At 39.1% G+C, this 22,649-nt stretch overlaps 1 protein-coding gene across 1 annotated transcript in view; it reads left to right on the top strand.

The window, feature by feature from the left end:
- The window catches only part of LOC115118518 (E3 ubiquitin-protein ligase TRIM63-like), a 53,104-nt gene that overhangs the window by 18,022 nt on the left and 12,433 nt on the right, over positions 1-22,649 (top strand). The window lies entirely within an intron of this gene.

The raw sequence follows: 22,649 nt of genomic DNA, 5'->3' as shown, positions 1-22,649 counted from the left end.
ACAATACAATTCAGTACGATACAATACAATACAGTACAATACAATACAATACAGTACAGTACAATACAGTACGATACCATACAATTCAGTACGATACCATACAATTCAGTACGATACCATACAATACCATACAATACAGTATGATACCATACAATACCATACAATACAGTACAATACAGTACAATACCATACAATACAGTACAATACCATACAATACAATACAGTATGATACAATACAATACAATACAGTATGGTACCATACAATACCATACAATACAGTATGATACCATACAATACCATACAATACAGTATGATACAATACAATACGATACCATACAATACAGTATGATACCGTACAATACAATACAGTATGATACCATACAATACCATACAATACAGTATGATACAATACAATACAATACCATACAATACAGTAGGATACCATACAATACCATACAATACATTATGATACCATACAATACAGTATAATACCATACAATACCATACAATACAGTATGATACCATACAATACCATACAATACAGTATGGTACAATACAATACCATACAATACAGTACGATACCATACAATACAGTATGATACCATACAATACCATACAATACAGTATGATACCATACAATACCATACAATACAGTACGATACCATACAATACAGTACGATACCATACAATATGGTACGATACAATACAATACAGTACGATACAATACAATACAGTAAGATACCATACAATACAATACAATACAATACAGTACGATACCATACAATACAGTACGATGCCATACAATACAGTACGATGCCATACAATACAGTACGATGCCATACAATACAATACAATAACATACAATACAATACGATACCATACGATACCATACAATACAGTACTATACCATACAATACAGTAGGATACCATACGATGCCATACAATACAGTACAATAACATACAATACAGTACGATACCGTACAATACAATACAGTACTATACCGTACAATAAAATACAGTACTATACCATACGATACCATACTATACAGTACTATACCGTACAATACAATACAGTACTATACCATACAATACCATACAATACCATACAATACAATACGATATCATACAATACAGTACTATACCGTACAATACAATACAGTACTATACCATACAATACCATACAATACCATACAATACAATACGATACTGTACAATACAATACAATACAATTCAGTACGATACCATACAATACAGTAGGATACCATACAATAACATACCATACAATACAGTAGGATACCATACAATACAATACCATACAATACAGTACGATGCCGTACAATTCAGTATGATACCATACAGTACAATGCCATACAATACAATACGATGCCATACAATACAATACAGTACGATACCATACGATACCATACAGTACGATGCCATACGATACCATACAGTACGATGCCATACAATACAATACAGTACGATGCCATACAATACAATACAGTGCGATGCCATACGATACCATACAGTACGATGCCATACAATACAATACAGTACGATACCATACAATACAATACAGTACGATACCATACAATTCAGTACGATACAATACAATACAGTACGATGCCATACAATACAATATGGTACAATGCCATACAATACAATACAGTATGATGCCATACAATACAGTACAATACAATACAATACAGTACAATACAATACAGTACAATGCCATACAATACAATACAGTATGATGCCATACAATACAGTACAATACAATACAATACAGTACAGTACAATACAGTACGATACCATACAATTCAGTACGATACCATACAATTCAGTACGATACAATACAATACAGTACAATACAATACAATACAGTACAGTACAATACAGTACGATACCATACAATTCAGTACGATACCATACAATTCAGTACGATACCATACAATACAGTACGATACCATACAATTCAGTACGATACCATACGATACCGTACAATTCAGTACGATACCATACGATACAATACAGTACGATACAATACAATAGAGTACGATACTGTACAATTCAGTACTATACCATACAATACAATACAGTACGATGCCATACGATACCATACAATACAATATAGTACGATACCATACAATGCCATACAATACAATATAGTATGATACCATACAATACAATATAGTACGATACCATACGATACCATACAATACAATACAGAACGATGCCATACAATACAATACAGTACGATACCATACAATACAATACAGTACGATACCATACAATACAATACAGTACGACACCATACAATACAATACGATACCATACAATACAATACAGTACGATACCATACAATACAGTACGATGCCATACAATACGATACAGTACGATACCATACAATACAGTACGATACCATACAATACAGTACGATACCATACAATACCATACAATACCATACAATACAATACGATATCATACAATACAGTACTATACCGTACAATACAATACAGTACTATACCATACAATACCATACAATACCATACAATACAATACGATACTGTACAATACAATACAATACAATTCAGTACGATACCATACAATACAGTAGGATACCATACAATAACATACCATACAATACAGTAGGATACCATACAATACAATACCATACAATACAGTACGATGCCGTACAATTCAGTATGATACCATACAGTACAATGCCATACAATACAATACAGTACGATGCCATACGATACAATACAGTACGATACCATACGATACCATACAGTACGATGCCATACGATACCATACAGTACGATGCCATACGATACCATACAGTACGATGCCATACAATACAATACAGTACGATGCCATACAATACAATACAGTACAATGCCATACAATACAATACAGTATGATGCCATACAATACAATTCAGTACGATACAATACAATACAGTACAATACAATACAGTACAGTACAATACAGTACGATACCATACAATTCAGTACGATACCATACAATTCAGTACGATACCATACAATACAGTACGATACCATACAATTCAGTACGATACCATACGATACCGTACAATTCAGTACGATACCATACAATTCAGTACGATACCATACGATACAATACAGTACGATACAATACAATAGAGTACGATACTGTACAATTCAGTACTATACCATACAATACAATACAGTACGATGCCATACGATACCATACAATACAATATAGTACGATACCATACAATGCCATACAATACAATATAGTATGATACCATACAATACAATATAGTACGATACCATACGATACCATACAATACAATACAGTACGATGCCATACAATACAATACAGTACGATACCATACAATACAATACAGTACGATACCATACAATACAATACAGTACAATACCATACAATACAATACGATACCATACAATACAATACAGTACGATACCATACAATACAGTACGATGCCATACAATACGATACAGTACGATACCATACAACACAGTACGATACCATACAGAACAGTACGATACCATACAATACAGTACTATACCGTACAATACAATACAATACCATACAATACAATACGATACTGTACAATACAATACAATACAATTCAGTACGATACCATACAATACAGTACTATACCATACAATACCATACAATACCATACAATACAATACGATACTGTACAATACAATACAATACAATTCAGTACGATACCATACAATACAGTAGGATACCATACAATAACATACCATACAATACAGTAGGATACCATACAATACAATACCATACAATACAGTACAATGCCGTACAATTCAGTATGATACCATACAGTACAATGCCATACAATACAATACAGTACGATGCCATACAATACAATACAGTACGATACCATACGATACCATACAGTACGATGCCATACGATACCATACAGTACGATGCCATACAATACAATACAGTACGATGCCATACAATACAATACAGTGCGATGCCATACGATACCATACAGTACGATGCCATACAATACAATACAGTACGATACCATACAATACAATACAGTACGATACCATACAATTCAGTACGATACAATACAGTACGATGCCATACAATACAATAGAGTACGATGCCATACAATACAATACAGTATGATGCCATACATTACAATTCAGTACGATACAATACAATACAGTACAATACAATACAATACAGTACAGTACAATACAGTACGATACCATACAATTCAGTACGATACCATACAATTCAGTACGATACCATACAATACAGTACGATACCATACAATTCAGTACGATACCATACGATACCGTACAATTCAGTACGATACCATACAATTCAGTACGATACCATACGATACAATACAGTACGATACAATACAATAGAGTACGATACTGTACAATTCAGTACTATACCATACAATACAATACAGTACGATGCCATACGATACCATACAATACAATATAGTACGATACCATACAATGCCATACAATACAATATAGTATGATACCATACAATACAATATAGTACGATACCATACGATACCATACAATACAATACAGTACGATGCCATACAATACAATACAGTACGATACCATACAATACAATACAGTACGATACCATACAATACAATACAGTACGATACCATACAATACAATACGATACCATACAATACAATACAGTACGATACCATACAATACAGTACGATGCCATACAATACGATACAGTACGATACCATACAATACAGTACGATACCATACAATACAATACAGTACGATACCATACAATACAATACGATACCATACAATACAATACAGTACGATACCATACAATACAGTACGATACCATACAATACAATACAGTACGATACCATACAATACAATACAGTACGATACCATACGATACCATACAATACAATACAGTACGATACCATACAGTACGATACAGTACGATACCATACAATACCATACAGTACGATACCATACAATACCATACAGTACGATACCATACAGTACAATACAGTACGATACAATACAATACCATACAGTACGATACCATACAATACAATACAATACCATACAATACAGTACGATACCATACAATACAATACGGTACGATACCATACAATACCATACAATACAGTATGATACCATACAATACCATACAATACAGTACGATACCGTACAATACAATACAGTATGATACAATACAATACGATACCATACAACACAGTACAGTACGATACCATACAATACAATACGATACCATACAATGCCACAATATAGTATGATACCATACAATACAATATAGTACAATACAATACAGTACGATGCCATACAATACAGTACGATGCCATACAATACGATACAGTACGATACCATACAATACAATACAGTACGATACCATACAATACAGTACGATGCCATACAATACGATACAGTACGATACCATACAACACAGTACGATACCATACAGAACAGTACGATACCATACAACACAGTACGATACCATACAGAACAGTACGATACCATACAATACAATACGATACCATACAATACAGTACGATACCATACAATACAGTACGATACCAAACAATACAATACAGTACTATACCATACAATACAGTACTATACAATACAATACGATACCATACAATACAATACAGTACGATACCATACGATACCATACAATACAGTACGATACCATACAATACAGTACTATACCATACAATACAATACAATACCATACAATACAGTACTATACCATACAATACAGTACGATACCATACAATACAATACAGTACGATACCGTACAGTACAGTACGATACCAAACAATACAATACAGTACGATACCATACGATACCATACAATTCAATACAGTACGATACCATATAATACAGTACGATACCATACAATACAGTACGATACCATACAATACAATACAGTACGATACAATACAGTACGATACCATACCATACAATACAGTACGATACCATACAATACAATACAGTACGATAGCAAACAATACAGTACGATACCATACAATACAATACAGTACGATACCATACGATACCATACAATACAATACAGTACGATACCATACAGTACGATACAGTACGATACCATACAATACCATACAGTACGATACCATACAATACCATACAGTACGATAACATACAGTACGATACAGTACGATACCATACAGTACGATACCATACAATACAATACGATACCATACAATACAATACAGTACGATACCATACAATACAGTACGATACCATACAATACAATACAGTACGATACCATACAATACAATACAGTACGATACCATACGATACCATACAATACAATACAGTACGATACCATACAGTACGATACAGTACGATACCATACAATACCATACAGTACGATACCATACAATACCATACAGTACGATACCATACAGTACAATACAGTACGATACAATACAATACCATACAGTACGATACCATACAATACAATACAATACCATACAATACAGTACGATACCATACAATACAATACGGTACGATACCATACAATACCATACAATACAGTATGATACCATACAATACCATACAATACAGTACGATACCGTACAATACAATACAGTATGATACAATACAATACGATACCATACAACACAGTACAGTACGATACCATACAATACAATACGATACCATACAATACAATACAGTACGATACCATACAATACAGTACGATGCCATACAATACGATACAGTACGATACCATACAATACAATACAGTACGATACCATACAATACAGTACGATGCCATACAATACGATACAGTACGATACCATACAACACAGTACGATACCATACAGAACAGTACGATACCATACAACACAGTACGATACCATACAGAACAGTACGATACCATACAATACAATACGATACCATACAATACAGTACGATACCATACAATACAGTACGATACCAAACAATACAATACAGTACTATACCATACAATACAGTACTATACAATACAATACGATACCATACAATACAATACAGTACGATACCATACGATACCATACAATACAGTACGATACCATACAATACAGTACTATACCATACAATACAATACAATACCATACAATACAGTACTATACCATACAATACAGTACGATACCATACAATACAATACAGTACGATACCGTACAGTACAGTACGATACCAAACAATACAATACAGTACGATACCATACGATAACATACAATTCAATACAGTACGATACCATATAATACAGTACGATACCATACAATACAGTACGATACCATACAATACAATACAGTACGATACAATACAGTACGATACCATACCATACAATACAGTACGATACCATACAATACAATACAGTACGATAGCAAACAATACAGTACGATACCATACAATACAATACAGTACGATACCATACGATACCATACAATACAATACAGTACGATACCATACAGTACGATACAGTACGATACCATACAATACCATACAGTACGATACCATACAATACCATACAGTACGATAACATACAGTACGATACAGTACGATACCATACAGTACGATACCATACAATACAATACAATACCATACAATACAGTACGATACCATACAATACAATACGGTACGATACCATACAATACCATACAATACAGTATGATACCATACAATACCATACAATACAGTACGATACCATACAATACCATACAATACAGTACGATACCGTACAATACAATACAGTATGATACAATACAATACGATACCATACAATACAGTAGGATACCATACAATACAGTATGATACCATACAATACCATACAATACAGTATGATACAATACAATACCATACAATACAGTACGATACCATACAATACAGTATGATACCATACAATACCATACAATACAGTATGATACCATACAATACCATACAATACAGTACGATACCATACAATACAGTACGATACAATACAATACAGTACGATACAATACAATACAGTACGATACCATACAATTCAGTACGATACAATACAGTACGATGCCATACAATACAATACAGTACGATGCCATACAATACAATACAGTATGATGCCATACAATACAATACAGTATGATACAATACAATACAGTACGATACCGTACAATTCAGTACGATACAATACAATACAATACAGTACAATACAATACAATACAGTACAGTACAATACAGTACGATACCATACAATTCAGTACGATACCGTACAATTCAGTACGATACCATACAATTCAGTACGATACCATACGATACTGTACAATTCAGTACGATACCATACAATTCAGTACGATACCATACGATACAATACAGTACGATACAATACAATAGAGTACGATACCATACAATACAGTACGATACCATACAATACAGTATGATACCGTACAATACAATACAGTATGATACCATACAATACCATACAATACAGTATGATACAATACAATACGATACCATACAATACAGTAGGATACCATACAATACAGTATGATACCATACAATACCATACAATACAGTATGGTACAATACAATACCATACAATACAGTACGATACCATACAATACAGTATGATACCATACAATACCATACAATACAGTACGATACCATACAATACAGTACGATACCATACAATACAGTACGATACAATACAATACAGGACGATACAATACAATACAGTAAGATACCATACAATACAATACAATACAGTACGATACCATACAATACAGTACAATGCCATTCAATACAGTACGATGCCATACAATACAGTACGATGCCATACAATACAGTACAATAACATACAATACAATACGATACCATACGATACCATACAATACAGTACTATACCATACAATACAGTATGATACCATACAATACCAGACAATACAGTACGATACCATACGATGCCATACAATACAGTACAATAACATACAATACAGTACGATACCGTACAATACAATACAGTACTATACCGTACAATACAATACAGTACTATACCATACGATACCATACAATACAGAACTATACCGTACAATACAATACAGTACTATACCATACAATACCATACAATACAATACGATACCGTACAATACAATACAATACAATTCAGTACGATACCATACAATACAGTAGGATACCATACAATACAATACCATACAATACAGTAGGATACCATACAATACAATACCATACAATACAGTACGATGCCATACAATACAATACGATATCGTACAATACAATACAATTCAGTACGATACCATACAATACAGTACTATACCATACAATACAATACAGTACTATACCATACGATACCATACAATACCATACAATACAGTACGATGCCATACAATACAATACGATACCGTACAATACAGAACGATGCCGTACAATTCAGTATGATACCATACAGTACAATGCCATACAATACAATACAGTACGATGCCATACAATACAATACAGTACGATGCCATACAATACAATACAGTACGCTACCATACAATACAATACAGTACGATACCATACGATACCATACAGTACGATGCCATACAATACAATACAGTACGATGCCATACGATACCATACAATACCATACAGTACGATGCCATACAATACAATACAGTACGATACCATACAATACAATACAGTACGATACCATACGATACCATACAGTACGATGCCATACAATACAATACAGTACGATGCCATACAATACAATACAGTACGATGCCATACGATACCATACAGTACGATGCCATACAATACAATACAATACAGTACGATACCATACAATACAATACAGTACGATACCATACAATTCAGTACGATACAATACAATACAGTACGATGCCATACAATACAATACAGTACGATGCCATACAATACAATACAGTATGATGCCATACAATACAATACAGTATGATACAATACAATACAGTACGATACCGTACAATTCAGTACGATACCATACAATTCAGTACGATACCATACAATACAGTACAATACAATACAATACAATACAGTACAATACAGTACGATACCATACAATTCAGTACGATACCATACAATTCAGTACGATACCATACAATTCAGTACGATACCATACGATACCGTACAATTCAGTACGATACCGTACAATTCAGTACGATACCATGCAATTCAGTACTATACCATACAATACAATACAGTACGATGCCATACGATACCATACAATACAATATAGTACGATACCATACAATGCCATACAATACAATATAGTATGATACCATACAATACAATATAGTACGATACCATACGATACCATACAATACAATACAGTACGATACCATACAATACAATACAGTACGATACCATACAATACAATACAGTACGATACCATACAGTACAATACGATACCATACAATACAATACAGTACGATACCATACAATACAATACGATACCATACAATACAATACAGTACGATACCATACAATACAGTACGATACCATACAATACAATACAGTACGATACCATACAATACAATACGATACCATACAATACAATACAGTACAATACCATACAATACAGTACGATACCAAACAATACAGTACGATACCATACAATACAGTACGATACCATACAATACAGTACGATACCAAACAATACAGTACGATACCATACAATACAGTACGATACCAAACAATACAGTACGATACCAAACAATACAATACAGTACGATACCATACAATACAGTACGATACCAAACAATACAGTACGATACCATACAATACAGTACGATACCATACAGAACAGTACGATACCAAACAATACAGTACGATACCATACAATACAGTACGATACCAAACAATACAGTACGATACCAAACAATACAGTACGATACCATACAATACAGTACGATACCAAACAATACAGTACGATACCATACAATACAGTACGATACCAAACAATACAGTACGATACCATACAATACAGTACGATACCATACAATACAGTACGATACCAAACAATACAGTACGATACCAAACAATACAGTACGATACCAAACAATACAATACAGTACGATACCAAACAATACAGTACGATACCATACAGAACAGTACGATACCATACAATACAATACAGTACGATACCATACAATACAGTACGATACCAAACAATACAATACAGTACGATACCATACAATACAGTACGATACCAAACAATACAATACAGTACTATACCATACAATACAGTACTATACCATACAATACAATATGATACCATACAATACAATACAGTACGATACCATACGATACCATACAATACAATACAGTATGATACCATACAATACAGTACAATAACATACAAAATAGTACTATACCATACAATACAGTACGATACCATACAATACAATACAGTACGATACCGTACAGTACAGTACGATACCAAACAATACAATACAGTACGATACCATACGATACCATACAATACAATACAGTACGATACCAAACAATACAATACAGTACGATACCATACAATACAGTACGATACCATACAATACAATACAGTACGATACCATACAATACAGTACGATACCATACAATACAGTACGATACCATACAATACAATACAGTACGATAGCATACAATACAGTACGATACCATACAATACAATACAGTACGATACCATACGATACCATACAATACAATACAGTACGATACCATACAGTACGATACAGTACGATACCATACAATACCATACAGTACGATACCATACAATACCATACAGTACGATACCATACAGTACGATACAGTACGATACCATACAATACCATACAGTACTATACCATACAATACAATACAATACCATACAATACAGTACATTTACATTTACATTTAAGTCATTTAGCAGACGCTCTTATCCAGAGCGACTTAATACAATACAATACAGTACGATACCATACGATACCATACAATACAATACAGTACGATACCATACAGTACGATACCATACAGTACGATACCATACAATACAGTACGATACCATACAGTACGATACCATACAATACAGTACGATACCATACGATACAGTACGATACCATACGATACAGTACGATACCATACGATACCATACAATACAATACAGTACGATACCATACAGTACGATACCATACAGTACAGTACGATACCATACAATACAGTACGATACCATACAATACAATACAGTACGATACCATACGATACAGTACGATACCATGCAATACAGTACGATACCATACAATACAGTACGATGCCATACGATACCATACAATACAATACAGTACGATACCATACAGTACGATACCATACAATACAGTACGATACCATACGATACAGTACGATACCATACGATACAGTACGATACCATACAATACAGTACGATACCATACAATACAGTACTATACCATACAATACAGTACGATACCATACAATACAGTACGATGCCATACAATACAGTACGATGCCATACAATACAGTATGATACAGTATGATACAATACAGTACGATACAGTATGATACAATACAGTACGATACCATACAATACAGTACGATACCATACAATACAGTACGATACCATACAATACGGTACGATACCATACAATACAGTACGATACCATACAATACAGTACGATACCATACAATACAGTACGATACCATACAATACAGTACTATACCATACAATACAGTACGATACCATACAATACAATACAGTACGATACCATACAATACAGTACTATACCATACAATACAGTACGATACCATACAATACAGTACGATGCCATACAATACAGTACGATGCCATACAATACAGTATGATACAGTATGATACAATACAGTACGATACAGTATGATACAATACAGTACGATACCATACAATACAGTACGATACCATACAATACAGTACGATACCATACAATACGGTACGATACCATACAATACAGTACGATACCATACAATACAGTACGATACCATACAATACAGTACGATACCATACAATACAATACAGTACGATACCATACAATACAGTACGATGCCATACGATACCATACAATACAATACAGTACGATACCATACAGTACGATACCATACAATACAGTACGATACCATACGATACAGTACGATACCATACGATACCATACAATACAATACAGTACGATACCATACAGTACGATACCATACAATACAGTACGATACCATACAATACAGTACGATACCATACAATACGGTACTATACCATACAATACAGTACGATACCATACAATACAGTACGATGCCATACAATACAGTACGATGCCATACAATACAGTATGATACAGTATGATACAATACAGTACGATACAGTATGATACAATACAGTACGATACCATACAATACAGTACGATACCATACAATACAGTACGATACCATACAATACGGTACGATACCATACAATACAGTACGATACCATACAATACAGTACGATACCATACAATACAGTACGATACCATACAATACAGTACTATACCATACAATACAGTACGATACCATACAATACAATACAGTACGATACCATACAATACAGTACTATACCATACAATACAGTACGATACCATACAATACAGTACGATGCCATACAATACAGTACGATGCCATACAATACAGTATGATACAGTATGATACAATACAGTACGATACAGTATGATACAATACAGTACGATACCATACAATACAGTACGATACCATACAATACAGTACGATACCATACAATACGGTACGATACCATACAATACAGTACGATACCATACAATACAGTACGATACCATACAATACAGTACGATACCATACAATACAATACAGTACGATACCATACAATACAGTACGATACCATACCATACAATACAGTACGATACCATACAATACAGTACGATACCATACAATACAATACAGTACGATACCATACAATACAGTATGATACGGGACGACACAACGCAGTACGATGCAACATGATAGTTTCAAGTTTTATTAGTCATATGTACAGGATACACATGGTATACATCGTCCAATGTAATGCTTCCTTGTAGGTTCCTTAAAGAACAATGCAACAACAATAATGAATAATTAAAGATAAGAACAGGAACATAAAGTAAATGTCTCAGTAGAACTGAATAAACATTGTAGCTTAATTAGAATATAAGAAGGGACAATGTATAGTACAATATTTACACGTGAAGGGGGGGATTGAGGGAAATGTGTTTAAATTGTGGAGTATTTATCATTCATAATAAGAGTCTAGTAGCAGCAGTTGTGATGTGTGGGTAGCATGTGTGTGTGTGTGTGTGTGTGTGTGTGTGTGTCTGTCTGTCTGTGTGTGTGTGTGTGTGTCTGTGTGTGTGTCTGTGTCTGTGTGTGTCTCTGTGTCTCTGTATCTGTGTCTCTGTGTCTCTGTGTGTCTGTGTGTGTGTCTGTGTCTGTGTGTGTGTCTGTGTCTGTGTGTGTGTGTCAAATCGAATCAAATCAAATTGTATTTGTTACATGCGCTGACTACAAGATGTGTAGACCTTCCTTACAAACCTTTAACCAACAATGCAGTTCAAGAAATAGAGTTAAGAAAATATTTAATAAATAAACTAAATAAATAAAAATTAAATACAAGTAACACAGTAAAATAACAATAACGAGGCTAAATACAGGGAGTACTGGTACAGAGTCAGTGTGGAGGCTATATACAGGGAGTACTGGTACAGAGTCAGTGTGGAGGCTATATACAGGGGGTACTGGTACAGAGTCAGTGTGGAGGCTATATACAGGGGGTACTGGTACAGAGTCAGTGTGGAGGCTATATACAGGGGGTACTGGTACAGAGTCAGTGTGGAGGCTATATACAGGGAGTACTGGTACAGAGTCAGTGTGGAGGCTATATACAGGGAGTACTGGTACAGAGTCAATGAGGAGGCTATATACAGGGAGTACTGGTACAGAGTCAATGTGGAGGCTATATACAGGGAGTACTGGTACAGAGTCAATGTGGAGGCTATATACAGGGAGTACTGGTACAGAGTCAATGTGGAGGCTATATACAGGGGGTACTGGTACAGAGTCAATGTGGAGGCTATATACAGGGAGTACTGGTACAGAGTCAATGTGGAGGCTATATACAGGGGGTACTGGTACAGAGTCAGTGTGGAGGCTATATACAGGGAGTACTGGTACAGAGTCAATGTGGAGGTTATATACAGGGAGTACTGGTACAGAGTCAATGTGGAGGCTATATACAGGGGGTACTGGTACAGAGTCAGTGTGGAGGCTATATACAGGGAGTACTGGTACAGAGTCAATGTGGAGGCTATATACAGGGGGTACTGGTACAGAGTCAATGTGGAGGCTATATACAGGGAGTACTGGTACAGAGTCAATGTGGAGGCTATATACAGGGGGTACTGGTACAGAGTCAATGTGGAGGCTATATACAGGGAGTACTGGTACAGAGTCAATGTGGAGGCTATATACAGGGAGTACTGGTACAGAGTCAATGTGGAGGCTATATACAGGGAGTACTGGTACAGAGTCAATGAGGAGGCTATATACAGGGGGTACCGGTACAGAGTCAATGTGGAGGCTATATACAGGGAGTACTGGTACAGAGTCAATGAGGAGGCTATATACAGGGAGTACTGGTACAGAGTCAATGAGGAGGCTATATACAGGGAGTACTGGTACAGAGTCAATGTGGAGGCTATATACAGGGAGTACTGGTACAGAGTCAGTGTGGAGGCTATATACAGGGGGTACTGGTACAGAGTCAATGTGGAGGCTATATACAGGGGGTACTGGTACAGAGTCAGTGTGGAGGCTATATACAGGGAGTACTGGTACAGAGTCAATGTGGAGGCTATATACAGGGAGTACTGGTACAGAGTCAGTGAGGAGGCTATATACAGGGAGTACTGGTACAGAGTCAATGTGGAGGCTATATACAGGGAGTACTGGTACAGAGTCAGTGTGGAGGCTATATACAGGGAGTACTGGTACAGAGTCAGTGAGGAGGCTATATACAGGGAGTACTGGTACAGAGTCAGTGTGGAGGCTATATACAGGGGGTACTGGTACAGAGTCAATGTGGAGGCTATATACAGGGAGTACTGGTACAGAGTCAGTGAGGAGGCTATATACAGGGGGTACCGGTACAGTGTCAGTGTGGAGGCTATATACAGGGTGTACTGGTACAGAGTCAGTGTGGAGGCTATATACAGGGAGTACTGGTACAGAGTCAGTGTGGAGGCTATATACAGGGGGTACCGGTACAGAGTCAGTGAGGAGGCTATATACAGGGTGTACTGGTACAGTGTCAGTGTGGAGGCTATATACAGGGTGTACTGGTACAGAGTCAGTGTGGAGGCTATATACAGGGAGTACTGGTACAGAGTCAATGTGGAGGCTATATACAGGGAGTACTGGTACAGAGTCAATGTGGAGGCTATATACAGGGAGTACTGGTACAGTGTCAATGTGGAGGCTATATACAGGGAGTACTGGTACAGAGTCAGTGTGGAGGCTATATACAGGGAGTACTGGTACAGTGTCAATGTGGAGGCTATATACAGGGAGTACTGGTACAGAGTCAATGTGGAGGCTATATACAGGGAGTACTGGTACAGAGTCAGTGTGGAGGCTATATACAGGGGGTACTGGTACAGAGTCAATGTGGAGGCTATATACAGGGTATTACGGTACAGAGTCAATGTGGAGGCTATATACAGGGGGTACTGGTACCGAGTCAGTGTGGAGGCTATATACAGGGGGTACTGGTACAGAGTCAATGAGGAGGCTATATACAGGGAGTACTGGTACAGAGTCAGTGTGGAGGCTATATACAGGGGGTACTGGTACAGAGTCAATGTGGAGGCTATATACAGGGAGTACTGGTACAGAGTCAGTGTGGAGGCTATATACAGGGGTTACCGGTACAGAGTCAATGTGGAGGCTATATACAGGGGTACCGATACCGAGTCAATGTGGAGGCTATATACAGGGAGTACTGGTACAGAGTCAGTGTGGAGGCTATATACAGGGGGTACTGGTACAGAGTCAATGTGGAGGCTATATACAGGGAGTACTGGTACAGAGTCAGTGTGGAGGCTATATACAGGGGGTACTGGTACTGAGTCAATGTGGAGGCTATATACAGGGAGTACTGGTACAGAGTCAGTGTGGAGGCTATATACAGGGGGTACTGGTACAGAGTCAATGTGGAGGCTATATACAGGGTATTACGGTACAGAGTCAATGTGGAGGCTATATACAGGGGGTACTGGTACCGAGTCAGTGTGGAGGCTATATACAGGGGGTACCGGTACAGAGTCAATGTGGAGGCTATATACAGGGTATTACGGTACAGAGTCAATGTGGAGGCTATATACAGGGGGTACTGGTACAGAGTCAATGTGGAGGCTATATACAGGGGGTACTGGTACAGTGTCAGTGTGGAGGCTATATACAGGGGGTACTGGTACAGAGTCAATGTGGAGGCTATATACAGGGGTTACCGGTACAGAGTCAATGAGGAGGCTATATACAGGGAGTACTGGTACAGAGTCAATGAGGAGGCTATATACAGGGAGTACTGGTACAGAGTCAATGTGGAGGCTATATACAGGGAGTACTGGTACAGAGTCAGTGTGGAGGCTATATACAGGGGGTACTGGTACAGAGTCAATGTGGAGGCTATATACAGGGGGTACCGGTACAGAGTCAGTGTGGAGGCTATATACAGGGAGTACTGGTACAGAGTCAGTGTGGAGGCTATATACAGGGAGTACTGGTACAGAGTCAGTGTGGAGGCTATATACAGGGGGTACTGGTACAGAGTCAATGTGGAGGCTATATACAGGGGGTACTGGTACAGAGTCAGTGTGGAGGCTATATACAGGGGGTACTGGTACCGAGTCAGTGTGGAGGCTATATACAGGGAGTACTGGTACAGAGTCAATGTGGAGGCTATATACAGGGGGTACTGGTACAGAGTCAATGTGGAGGCTATATACAGGGAGTACTGGTACAGAGTCAATGTGGAGGCTATATACAGGGAGTACTGGTACAGAGTCAATGTGGAGGCTATATACAGGGAGTACTGGTACAGAGTCAATGTGGAGGCTATATACAGGGAGTACTGGTACAGAGTCAATGTGGAGGCTATATACAGGGAGTACTGGTACAGAGTCAATGAGGAGGCTATATACAGGGAGTACTGGTACAGAGTCAGTGTGGAGGCTATATACAGGGGGTACTGGTACAGAGTCAATGTGGAGGCTATATACAGGGAGTACTGGTACAGAGTCAATGTGGAGGCTATATACAGGGAGTACTGGTACAGAGTCAATGTGGAGGCTATATACAGGGAGTACTGGTACAGAGTCAATGTGGAGGCTATATACAGGGTGTTACGGTACAGAGTCAGTGTGGAGGCTATATACAGGGTGTTACGGTACAGTGTCAGTGTGGAGGCTATATACAGGGTGTTACGGTACAGAGTCAATGTGGAGGCTATATACAGGGTGTTACGGTACAGTGTCAGTGTGGAGGCTATATACAGGGAGTACTGGTACAGAGTCAATGTGGAGGCTATATACAGGGGGTACTGGTACAGAGTCAATGTGGAGGCTATATACAGGGAGTACCGGTACAGAGTCAATGTGGAGGCTATATACAGGGGGTACTGGTACAGAGTCAATGTGGAGGCTATATACAGGGAGTACTGGTACAGAGTCAGTGTGGAGGCTATATACAGGGAGTACTGGTACAGAGTCAATGTGGAGGCTATATACAGGGAGTACTGGTACAGTGTCAGTGTGGAGGCTATATACAGGGGGTACTGGTACAGAGTCAATGTGGAGGCTATATACAGGGGGTACTGGTACAGAGTCAATGTGGAGGCTATATACAGGGAGTACCGGTACAGAGTCAATGTGGAGGCTATATACAGGGGGTACTGGTACAGAGTCAATGTGGAGGCTATATACAGGGGGTACTGGTACAGAGTCAATGTGGAGGCTATATACAGGAGTACTGGTACAGAGTCAATGTGGAGGCTATATACAGGAGTACTGGTACAGAGTCAGTGTGGAGGCTATATACAGGGAGTACTGGTACAGAGTCAATGTGGAGGCTATATACAGGGAGTACTGGTACAGAGTCAGTGTGGAGGCTATATACAGGGAGTACTGGTACAGAGTCAATGTGGAGGCTATAAACAGGGAGTACTGGTACAGTGTCAGTGTGGAGGCTATATACAGGGAGTACTGGTACAGAGTCAATGTGGAGGCTATATACAGGGGGTACTGGTACAGAGTCAATGTGGAGGCTATATACAGGGAGTACTGGTACAGAGTCAATGTGGAGGCTATAAACAGGGAGTACTGGTACAGTGTCAGTGTGGAGGCTATATACAGGGAGTACTGGTACAGAGTCAATGTGGAGGCTATATACAGGGGGTACTGGTACAGAGTCAATGTGGAGGCTATAAACAGGGAGTACTGGTACAGTGTCAGTGTGGAGGCTATATACAGGGAGTACTGGTACAGAGTCAATGTGGAGGCTATATACAGGGGGTACTGGTACAGAGTCAATGTGGAGGCTATATACAGGGAGTACCGGTACAGAGTCAATGTGGAGGCTATATACAGGGAGTACTGGTACCGAATCAATGTGGAGGCTATATGCAGGGCGTACTGGTACCGAGTCAATGTGGAGGCTATATGCAGGGCGTACTGGTACCGAGTCAATGTGGAGGCTATATACAGGGAGTACTGGTACCGAGTCAATGTGGAGGCTATATACAGGGGATACCGGTAGAGTCAATGTGGAGGCTATATACAGGGGGTACCGGTACAGAGTCAATGTGGAGGCTATATACAGGGGGTACTGGTACAGAGTCAATGTGGAGGCTATATACAGGGGGTATTGGTACAGAGTCAATGAGGAGGCTATATACAGGGGGTACCGGTAGAGTCAATGTGGAGGCTATATACAGGGGGTACTGGTACAGAGTCAATGTGGAGGCTATATACAGGGGGTACCAGTACAGAGTCAATGTGGAGGCTATATACAGGGGGTACTGGTACAGAGTCAATGTGGAGGCTATATACAGGGGGTACTGGTACAGAGTCAATGTGGAGGCTATATACAGGGGGTACCGGTACAGAGTCAATGTGGAGGCTATATACAGGGGGTACCGGTACAGAGTCAGTGTGGAGGCTATATACAGGGGGTACCGGTACAGAGTCAATGTGGAGGCTATATACAGGGAGTACCGGTACAGAGTCTATGTGGAGGCTATATACAGGGGGTACTGGTACCGAGTCAATGTGGAGGCTACATACAGGGTATTACGGTACAGAGTCAATGTGGAGGCTATATACAGGGGGTACCGGTACAGAGTCAATGTGGAGGCTATATACAGGGTGTTACAGTACAGAGTCAATGTGGAGGCTATATACAGGGGGTACCGGTACAGAGTCAATGTGGAGGCTATATACAGGGAGTACTGGTACCGAGTCAATGTGGAGGCTATATGCAGGGAGTACTGGTACAGAGTCAATGTGGAGGCTATATACAGGGGGTACCGGTACAGAGTCAATGTGGAGGCTATAAACAGGGAGTACTGGTACCGAGTCAATGTGCGGGGGTACAGGTTAGTCGAGGTAATTTGTACAGAGGTAGGGGTAAAGTGTCCGAGTGAGTGAGTGAGTGAGTGAGTGAGTGAGTGAGTGAGTGAGTGAGTGAGTGAGTGAGTGAGTGAGTGTATGCTAAGATGTGGATAATCAGAACAGGTGGTTAGTCCAGTTCAAGTGTTCAGCAGTCTGATGGCTTGAGGATAGAACCTGTCTCTGAGCCTGTTGGTATCAGACCTCATGCTCTGATACAGTCTGATGGCTTGTAGATAGAACCTGTCTCTGAGCCTGTTGGTATCAGACCTCCTGCTCTGATACAGTCTGATGGCTTGTAGATAGAACCTGTCTCTGAGCCTGTTGGTATCAGACCTCATGCTCTGATACAGTCTGATGGCTTGTAGATAGAACCTGTCTCTGAGCCTGTTGGTATCAGACCTCATGCCCGACGGTAAGGGAGTGAACAGCTCCGTGCCTGGGGTGTGTGGGGGTCCTTGATGATGCTGCTGGCCTTCCTCAGGCACCGCTTTGAATAGATGTCCCGGGTGGGTGGGGTCCCAGTGATGTACTGGGCCAACTGGTGGACCTTTCGGTCGTGGACAGAGCAATTCCCGTACCAGGCCGTGATGCAACCAGGATGCTCTCGGTCGTATTTGGAGAAGACCTGGGCTGGCATGCCGTATTTAGGAAGTAGAAACGCTGTTGTGCCCTCTTGACCAGAGTGGTGGAGGTGTTGGTCCATGTTAAGTCCTCGGTGATGTGGACGCTGAGGAACTGACTCTTTCTACTGCAGTCCTGTTGATGTGGATGCTGAGGAACTGACTCTCTCTACTGCAGTCCTGTTGATGAGGATGGTGGTGTTGGTCCATGTTAAGTCCTAGGTGATGTGGACGCTGAGGAACTGACTCTCTCTACTGCAGTCCTGTTGATGTGGATGGAGGTGTTGGTCCATGTTAAGTCCTCGGTGATGTGGACGCTTAGGAACTGACTCTCTCTGCTGGAAGTGTTGTTCCCAATCCTCACAGCCTGTGGTTGGCCCGTCAGGAAGTCCACGATCCAGTTGCAGAGGGTGGTGTCCAGACCCAGGGCTCTGAGCTTGGTGTCGAGTTTGGAGGGAACAATAGTGTTGAATTGTAGTCAATGAACAGCATTTTCACATAGGTGTTCCTCTTGTCCAGATGTGTTACGTCCGTGTGAGTAGCGATGGAAATAACATCATCCGTGGTTCTGTTGGAGTGGGTCCAGCGTGCCTGGCATGTAGGCCATGACCAGCCTGAGCACCAAGGGTGCGATTTAGTCATTTGGGCATGTCACCTTAGTTTTTCTTGGGCACTGGGACGATGGTGGTCTCCTTGAAGTAGGTGGGGACTACAGCCTTAGACAGGGACAGGTTAAAGATGTCCGAGAAGACGCCCCCGCCAGTTGGTCAGCACACACCCTGAGGACGCGACCAGGGATTCCATCAGTGCTAGTGGTTTTGTGAATCTACACTCTTTTTTTGTTTTTTTGTTTTCCTCACGCCAGCCTCGGAGAATGAAAGCACCTGGTCGTCCAGAGCAGTGAGATTCTTCCTGGATGGCTCGGTATTGTCTACCTCGAAGCGAGCATAGAGTGTTTTTTGCCCGTCTGGGACGGAGGCTTCAGTGGGAACCACACCACTGGATTTGCCTATGTATTCTGTGATAGTCTGTAGTCCTTGCCACATCCGAGTCGAAATTGTCGAACATCAATTCAAGTTTGAGTCTCTATTGTCTTTTTGAGTCCCTAATGGATTTACAGACCTCGTACCTGCTTGCCCTGTACATGTGGTGCGTCACCGAGTCATCAGGGTTCATTCTGCTGACAGTGAATGCTCTCAGCATGGTACGGATATCTCCGTTCGTCCAGGGTTTTT

The sequence above is a fragment of the Oncorhynchus nerka genome, linkage group LG7 (assembly GCF_034236695.1).
Source record: "Oncorhynchus nerka isolate Pitt River linkage group LG7, Oner_Uvic_2.0, whole genome shotgun sequence".
NCBI classification, from domain to species: Eukaryota; Metazoa; Chordata; class Actinopteri; order Salmoniformes; family Salmonidae; genus Oncorhynchus; species Oncorhynchus nerka.
This window is presented reverse-complemented; position numbering and strand designations above follow the sequence as displayed.